Source organism: Brassica oleracea, chromosome C8 (assembly GCF_000695525.1).
Source record: "Brassica oleracea var. oleracea cultivar TO1000 chromosome C8, BOL, whole genome shotgun sequence".
NCBI lineage: Eukaryota > Viridiplantae > Streptophyta > Magnoliopsida > Brassicales > Brassicaceae > Brassica > Brassica oleracea.
Window position 1 is genome coordinate 14830745 of NC_027755.1, and position 7043 is coordinate 14837787.

The window sequence follows — 7043 nt, forward strand, 5'->3', positions numbered from 1 at the left end:
GTTAGCATCTCTATGCATATACATCCACTTCCGCAACTCGTAAATAGTCCCGGACCCAGCCATTTTTTTTTCTTTCACGTTTTTTGTTGTTGGTGTGTTTAAAATGATGTTCAAACATCCATATTTATAGGAAATTTCGAATCTGGTAGTTGTAATTTTCCTATGAATTTACGACGAAAATTAATTAGGTGGCAAAAAAAACGTGTAACACCTACAAAGTTGATGGATTCAAAATTTCCTCGCTAAATACACGTAAACTATTTCCTCGTAAATAACACGCAAAGTTTACGTCGTATTTACGAGGAAATAGTTTTTCCTCGTAAAATACTCGTCAAATTACATCCACTTTACGACGAAACACTTTTGTCGTTACATTACGAGGAAATAACGATGACTTTAGTTTTCCACGTAAGTTCTTCGTAAAATCGACGTAAATTTCCTCGTTAAACTTCCTCGTTAAGCATGTGTTTTCTTGTAGTGTATTTTCTAGTGATCTCGGCGGAACTGAGTCTTCTATGGGCCATCAGCTAATGGGATGATCGGGCCACTGTCCGGACCGGATTAATGGGTCAGAGGATTGGACCCGCTTTGATACCATGACAAGTTTCTTGTTGTAAAACCATACAAAACTCGTTGTAACATGAAAACCCAAAGATTTTTTTTTTATAAAAAAGTTAAGGAAATCATAAGTAGCAAATCAAAAAGAATGAAGACTAACATGAACCGAAGAAGTAAAACCATAGATGTAGTATTCACTAAGATTTTCTAGCACGTTATCTTCTACTTTTTTTTCAGAAATCATAATGAACAAAAAGATAAAATAAAAAGATAAATCGGCAGCAATAAGAAGCTGAGAATGGAACAAATCCTTTTGTATGTGGCTAATGCTCTGATACCATGACAAGTTTCATGGACTTCTAACTTAAAATCAATTGGTAATTAGTGGATTGGTCAAAGTATCCTATATATTACTCAAGTCTCTTTCATATTTCTGATGTGGGATTTTCTCTCCGGTAAGTATTAACAAATAAGCAAAGAAATATAAGTGATAGAGAGAAGAAACAAAAATGGACAAGAGTTCTTATTAATAGCTTAAGAAAAACTCTTCTCAATAACTTAAGCTCTCACAAAAAATCTCTCACAAATATATTGTTAAGCAACAAGTATGCATCTCCTTATATAGATCCTAAAACTTCCTAAACTCTCTTAACTTAACATATTTCATATTTCCTTTTTCTAAACTTAACTCTAGTAGGATTAGTATTGTTTGGTCTTCAAGTTATCTTCAAGTTTACTTCCAACAATCTCCCCTTTAAACTTGAAGTTCACTTCTTGTACTCCGATGAATTCTCTCATTTCCTTGAATTTGATTCTTCCAAGTGCCTTAGTCAATATGTCAGCCTTTTGTTCTGCTCCAGGTACATGTTGAACCTCCATTTGATCATTCTCGATACATTCTCTTATGAAGTGGTATCGCTTATGTATATGCTTGCTTCTTCCATGGAAAACAGGATTCTTTGTGAGTGCAATTGCCGACTTGTTATCTATGTAGACGGTCGTTTTCATGTATGGCGTCTGAGTAACTTCTTCAAGAAGTTCCTGTAACCATATCGCTTGCTTCGCGGCTTTGGTGGCTGCCATGAACTCCGCTTCGCAGGTGGAGAGAGCGACTGTCTCTTGCTTCATTGAACACCATGATATCGGGCAGTTGTTGTGATAGAAGATGTGGCCAGTGGTGCTTCTCCCATCGTCTTCATCAATGTTGTGCCCACTATCGACATAGCCTATTAGCTCCCTTTTCTCTGTTCTTTTAAACGTAAGTCCATATGAGCATGTCCCTCTTAGATACCGTAGAACTTGTTTGAGTGCCGCGGAATGAGAAACCTTTGGCTGATGCATATATCTACTTAGTACACCCACACAATATGATAAATCTGGTCGTGTGTGTATTAGGTATCGAAGACACCCGATCAGTCTCCTATATTCTGTCTCGTCGACAGTTTCTTCATCTGGTGCCATTGATAGTTTCAACCCTGAATCCATTGGTACATGGACCGCATTGCACTCGCTCATACCTGATTCATCCAATATCTTCTTTGCATATCTCTTTTTAACAAGAGTTATACCTTCCTTGCTTTGAAGTCTAGTATCATGTCGCTACTAGAGCCAGTGATAAGGAGATCGTCTACGTAAACGGCTACCAATAGAACCTTCTCCTTCTCGTGCTTTCGAAACAAAGAGGGTTCCTTCGAACGCTTCACAAAGTTCAACTCTACAAGCGCTTTATTCAACTTTTCACTCCAGGCTCGTGGTGCTTGTTTCAATCAATACAAAGCCTTGTCGAATTTGTATACCTTGTGCTCACTCCCCTTGACTATGAAGCCTTCCGGTTGCTTCACATAAACATCCTCCTTCAAATCACCACTGAGAAAGGCTGTTTTGACATCTAAATGATGTATTTCCCATCCGTGTGAAGCAGCTAGAGAGATAATGAATCTTATTGTCTCAATGCGTGCTACTGGAGCAAATACTTCCTCAAAGTCTATCCCATGCCTTTGAATATATCCTTTCGCAACAAATCTTGATTTGTGTTTGTTTATGGCTCCATCGGAGTTGCGTTTGATCTTAAATATCCACTTCAACCCTATTGCATTAGCTCCACTTGGTAAGTCAACGAGATGCCATGTTTTATTTTTTATAATGGAGGATATTTTTTTCTCACACGCATCTCGCCATACTTTGTCTTCTATGGCATCTTTGAAATCATATGGCTCGTCATTGAGTAAAAGCAACAAGCGTTCTCCATCTACTTCAGCTAGGAATATGTAGTCGTCCAAGTAGCTCGGCGCTTTGATTACTCTCGTTGATCTTCGCAGTGAAAGAGTCTCGTGATCGCTTTGATCAATGCCGACATAAGTTTCACCTTCTTCTTGCACAACAGACTCACTATTGCCATCATGCTCTGTTTCTTCTGCATCATCATCATCTCTAACTCCTCTGTTACCATAGTCACCAAACGTGATCTTCAATGTACCAGTTATATCATCGCGTGTCTCTGAACTTGATGTAGTCAAATCCCAAGGCTTTGATTCGTCAAAGTGTACATCTCTGCTCACAACAATCCTTCGGTTAGAGGGGTCATATAACATATATGCCTTTGATCCTGGCTCGGTTCCTAGATGTATTAGAGCTCTGGATCTATCATCGAGTTTCTTAGGGAATGGAGAAACGATTTTAGCATAACCAATGCATCCGAAGATACGCAAGTGTTCTAAGTTCGGTTTCCTTCCCTTGAAGACTTCTTATGGAGTCTTAAACTCTAATGCTCGTGATGCGACCCTGTTGATTAGATACGTAGCATGACGTACTTCCTCTCCCCAAAGGTGTTTTGGTAAGGACATATGCTTCAATAGACTTCTCGACATCTCCATAAGTGTCCGGTTTCTTCTCTCAACAACTCCGTTCTGCTGCGGAGAGTATGGCGCTGTCAAGTGTCTCATTATTCCACATCCCTCACAGAATTTATTAAACTCTGTTGATGTGAACTCACCACCCCTATCGGTTCTGAAACATTTAATCTTTGCCTTCGTCTCGAGCTCCACGATTGTCTTGAATTTTTTGAATTTCTCAAACGCTTGTCCTTTGTCTTTCAAAAGAATAGACCACATATATCGTGAGTGATCATCGATGATGACGAAAATATATCTATTTCTCGCGGTTGTAGGTGGTGTAATTGGGCCACAAAGGTCACCATGGACGAGCTCTAACACGTTTTCAGCTCGATACGCAGTGGCTTTTGGAAACGGAAGTCTTGCTTGCTTGCCAAGAAGACATGATGCGCATGTTTCTTTGTCGACTGATATCTTTGGTAACCCTATCACAAGCTCTTTCTTTACCATTATTTTCAATGATTCTGATCCAATATGGCCAAGGCGTGCATGCCATGTTGTTGCATCATCCAGACTACGAGTTTGGAGACATTCAGACTCGACGCACTCTATTATGACTTTGTATAACCGGTTCTTTGATCGTTTGGCCCTAGTAATCAGATTTCCATCCTTATCGTGAAGAGTAAGATAGTCCTCTCTCATCCTTACATCACAACCTGACTCCGTTGCTTGACCAAGACTTATTATGTTGCTCTTTAACTCAGGAATAAAATACACGTCGGTGAGTGTTCTTCGATCACCATTCTTGCAACAGAACACGATTGAACCTTTCCCTTTTATGTCTATGCGTGAGTCATCTCCGAATCTTACTTTGCCTGTGATTTTCTCATTAAGACTCTTGAAGTAGCTTCGATTTCCCGTCATATGGTTGCTTGCTCCATTATCTAAGTACCATATGTTGTCTGGATTTGTGCTCGTCTCAAAGTCTCTAGGTTTTACTTTCCCTTCGTTGAGATAGACTATCTCGTGCATCATTAATGTATCCGCCTCTCTTGTATCATCCTCCCTATTTTCATAGGCCTTTTGTAGTTTCAACAATCTATCCGGACAGCTTGATGCAAAGTGTCCCAGCTTATCACAACGAAAACATATCATCTTTGACATGTCTATGTCTCTATATGATCTACCACGTCCTCATCCTCCCCTGTTATAGGAACGTCCTCCTCGACCTCTGTTTCTATAATCTCCTTGATAATGTGTCGTCTCTCGGTTTGACTGTGGTTGTGGTGTTTCCGTGTTTGCATACATCAACTTGGTTTGGTTTCCTTGTCCTTCTTCTTCTTCTCCACTAACTCGCTCTTCATATGCTTTAAGGTCGCCCTATTATATCTTCGAAGGTGGTGGTCTTGAGATCCAAGACTTGTTCAAGTGAGGCAACTATATGGATGTACTTCTTTCGTGGTAGAGAAGAAAGAAACTTCTTAACCAGTTTAGTCTCATTGATGTTTTCTCTTAATGCGCTGGACTTTGACGCAATCTCCTATAGCTTGTCAACAAAGCTATCTATTGTGTCATCATCTTTCATCTTAAGACGATCAAACTCTGCCATTAGAGTCTGAAGTCTTGCTTCTTTTACCCTATCTGCTCCCATGTGCCTCGCTTTGATTGCTTCCCAAACCTTCTTCGCATTGTCTAGGTCTCCGAATTGAAGTATGAGGGCTTCAGGAATTGATTGAAAGAGCAAAGCGACTGCTATATCGTTTTTCTCTGTTTCATCGGTTCCTTGTTCAACTACTTCCCAAGCCTTATGTACTTTCAACAATGTTTTCATTCGGATAGCCCAGACTGTGTAGTTTGTATTGGTAAGCATCGGACAGTTGATGGATGAAGCTCCTCCTTGCTTTATCTTCATCATCGCACTGGACGCAGTAGCTGTAATCTCTCCCATTCTCGTTCTGGCTCTGATACCAAATATTGTTCAAACCTCAAGTATGAACTTAAAGATCTTTAATAAGAACAACTCAACTTCTTATTAATAGCTTAAGAAAAACTCTTCTCAATAACTTAAGCTCTCACAAAATATCTCTCACAAGTATATTGTTAAGCAACAAGTATGCATCTCCTTATATAGATCCTAAAACTTCCTAAACTCTCTTAACTTAACATATTTCATATTTCCTTTTTCTAAACTTAACTCTAGTAGAATTAGTATTGCTTGGTCTTCAAGTTATTTTCAAGTTTACTTCCAACAAGAGTGGAGGAAAAAAAGTAATGGATGAGATAAGGAGCTTTGAGAAGGCAAGTTTGTTCGATCTTGGCCATCCTCTTCTCAACCGCATCGCTGACTCTTTCGTCAAAGCCGCCGGTGTAAGTTATTTCATCTATGTGTAAATATATATAAATATAAGATGGCATATTTGTATTAACATAGCTTAAACTGGATTTAATTATGAAGGTCGGAGCTTTACAAGCTGTGTCTAGGGAAGCTTAGTTTACGGTGGTTGATGGTAAAATCTCCACATTAAAAATATATAAGTTAATAGAAACTTTATATTTTGATTATGAATACAGGGGCAGGATTTGACGCCAACATGGGTCCACCTTCTGAGAATGCTAGCAGCAAGAAACATAGGTTTCCTAATCTTAGAGGTTCGTTCACGATATTTGTAATGTTTGATTTGTTTAAAATTTGCCGTGTTTATAAACTATGATTACCGTTTGTTGGGGTCAAAACCGGTCACCATAAAATCAATGCCTGAACGTTCCCGGAAAACCGACTCTCGATCGATCCTTGAAAATTCTACATTCCTGGAAAACAGTTACTAAAATAAAAAACAGTTTTTCGCGGATGCGAACCGAGGAACGTCGAAAAGAGGATCAGTCTGGATGAGGTCTCAATCGTAAGCAAGGACCGACCACCTCGTCCTAGGGCGAGGACCGTCTCAACACGGGTCACCTTGCCCATGGACGAGGACGACCCACACCGAGGTCACCTCGCCCATGGGCGAGGACCGACCTCCTGTCCCGAAACCGTGCATCCGCGTCTAAGTTCCCGTTACACAATCCTCGGGCCCTTGGACACAATACCCATGTCTCGTCTCGCTTAGGATTATCAAAGAAAGACTTCGAAAAAAGTTATAAAAAACTTGGTTGTCGAAACGGATACCTACCTGCCGTATAAAACGGCTATGGTTAGCTTGAACACCAGTTGCCTTAACTATACGGGGAATTGGAATCCTTTCGGAAAAACCAACGGCTGTTTCTTAGGAAAAATCGTAAAAACGTCTAAGTCCCAACACGGCCCAAAAGGGGCCTGAACCGCGGCTAAACGGCCCACTTATGATTTTAGAACATGATTGAGCCTAAGGCTGATCCGAAAGTCTATTTTTTATTCGCAGAAAAAGATAAATGTCAAGTTTCCGAAGATAATCATGAAGGGTGACGAAAAATGGAAAAGCCCATCTCGCGACGAATCCGGCCCAGGAAAAGGTGCAAACCGACTTAGAGAGAGTATATAAGGAGGACTTAAGGCGAGGAGCAAGGGAGAGATTTTCTCAGAGCAAACTTAATACTTAGAACAATTTAGGTATTTTTCCGTTTTTACTATCGAGCTGCGACTCGACTAGGTTAGAACTTAGGTGGAGAGAGTAGCGA

At 40.1% G+C, this 7043-nt stretch overlaps 1 pseudogene; it reads left to right on the forward strand.

Moving 5' to 3' along the window:
• Positions 1-5269: 5269 nt before the first annotated feature.
• Positions 5270-7043, forward strand: part of LOC106308729 — a 20181-nt pseudogene continuing 18407 nt past the window's right edge.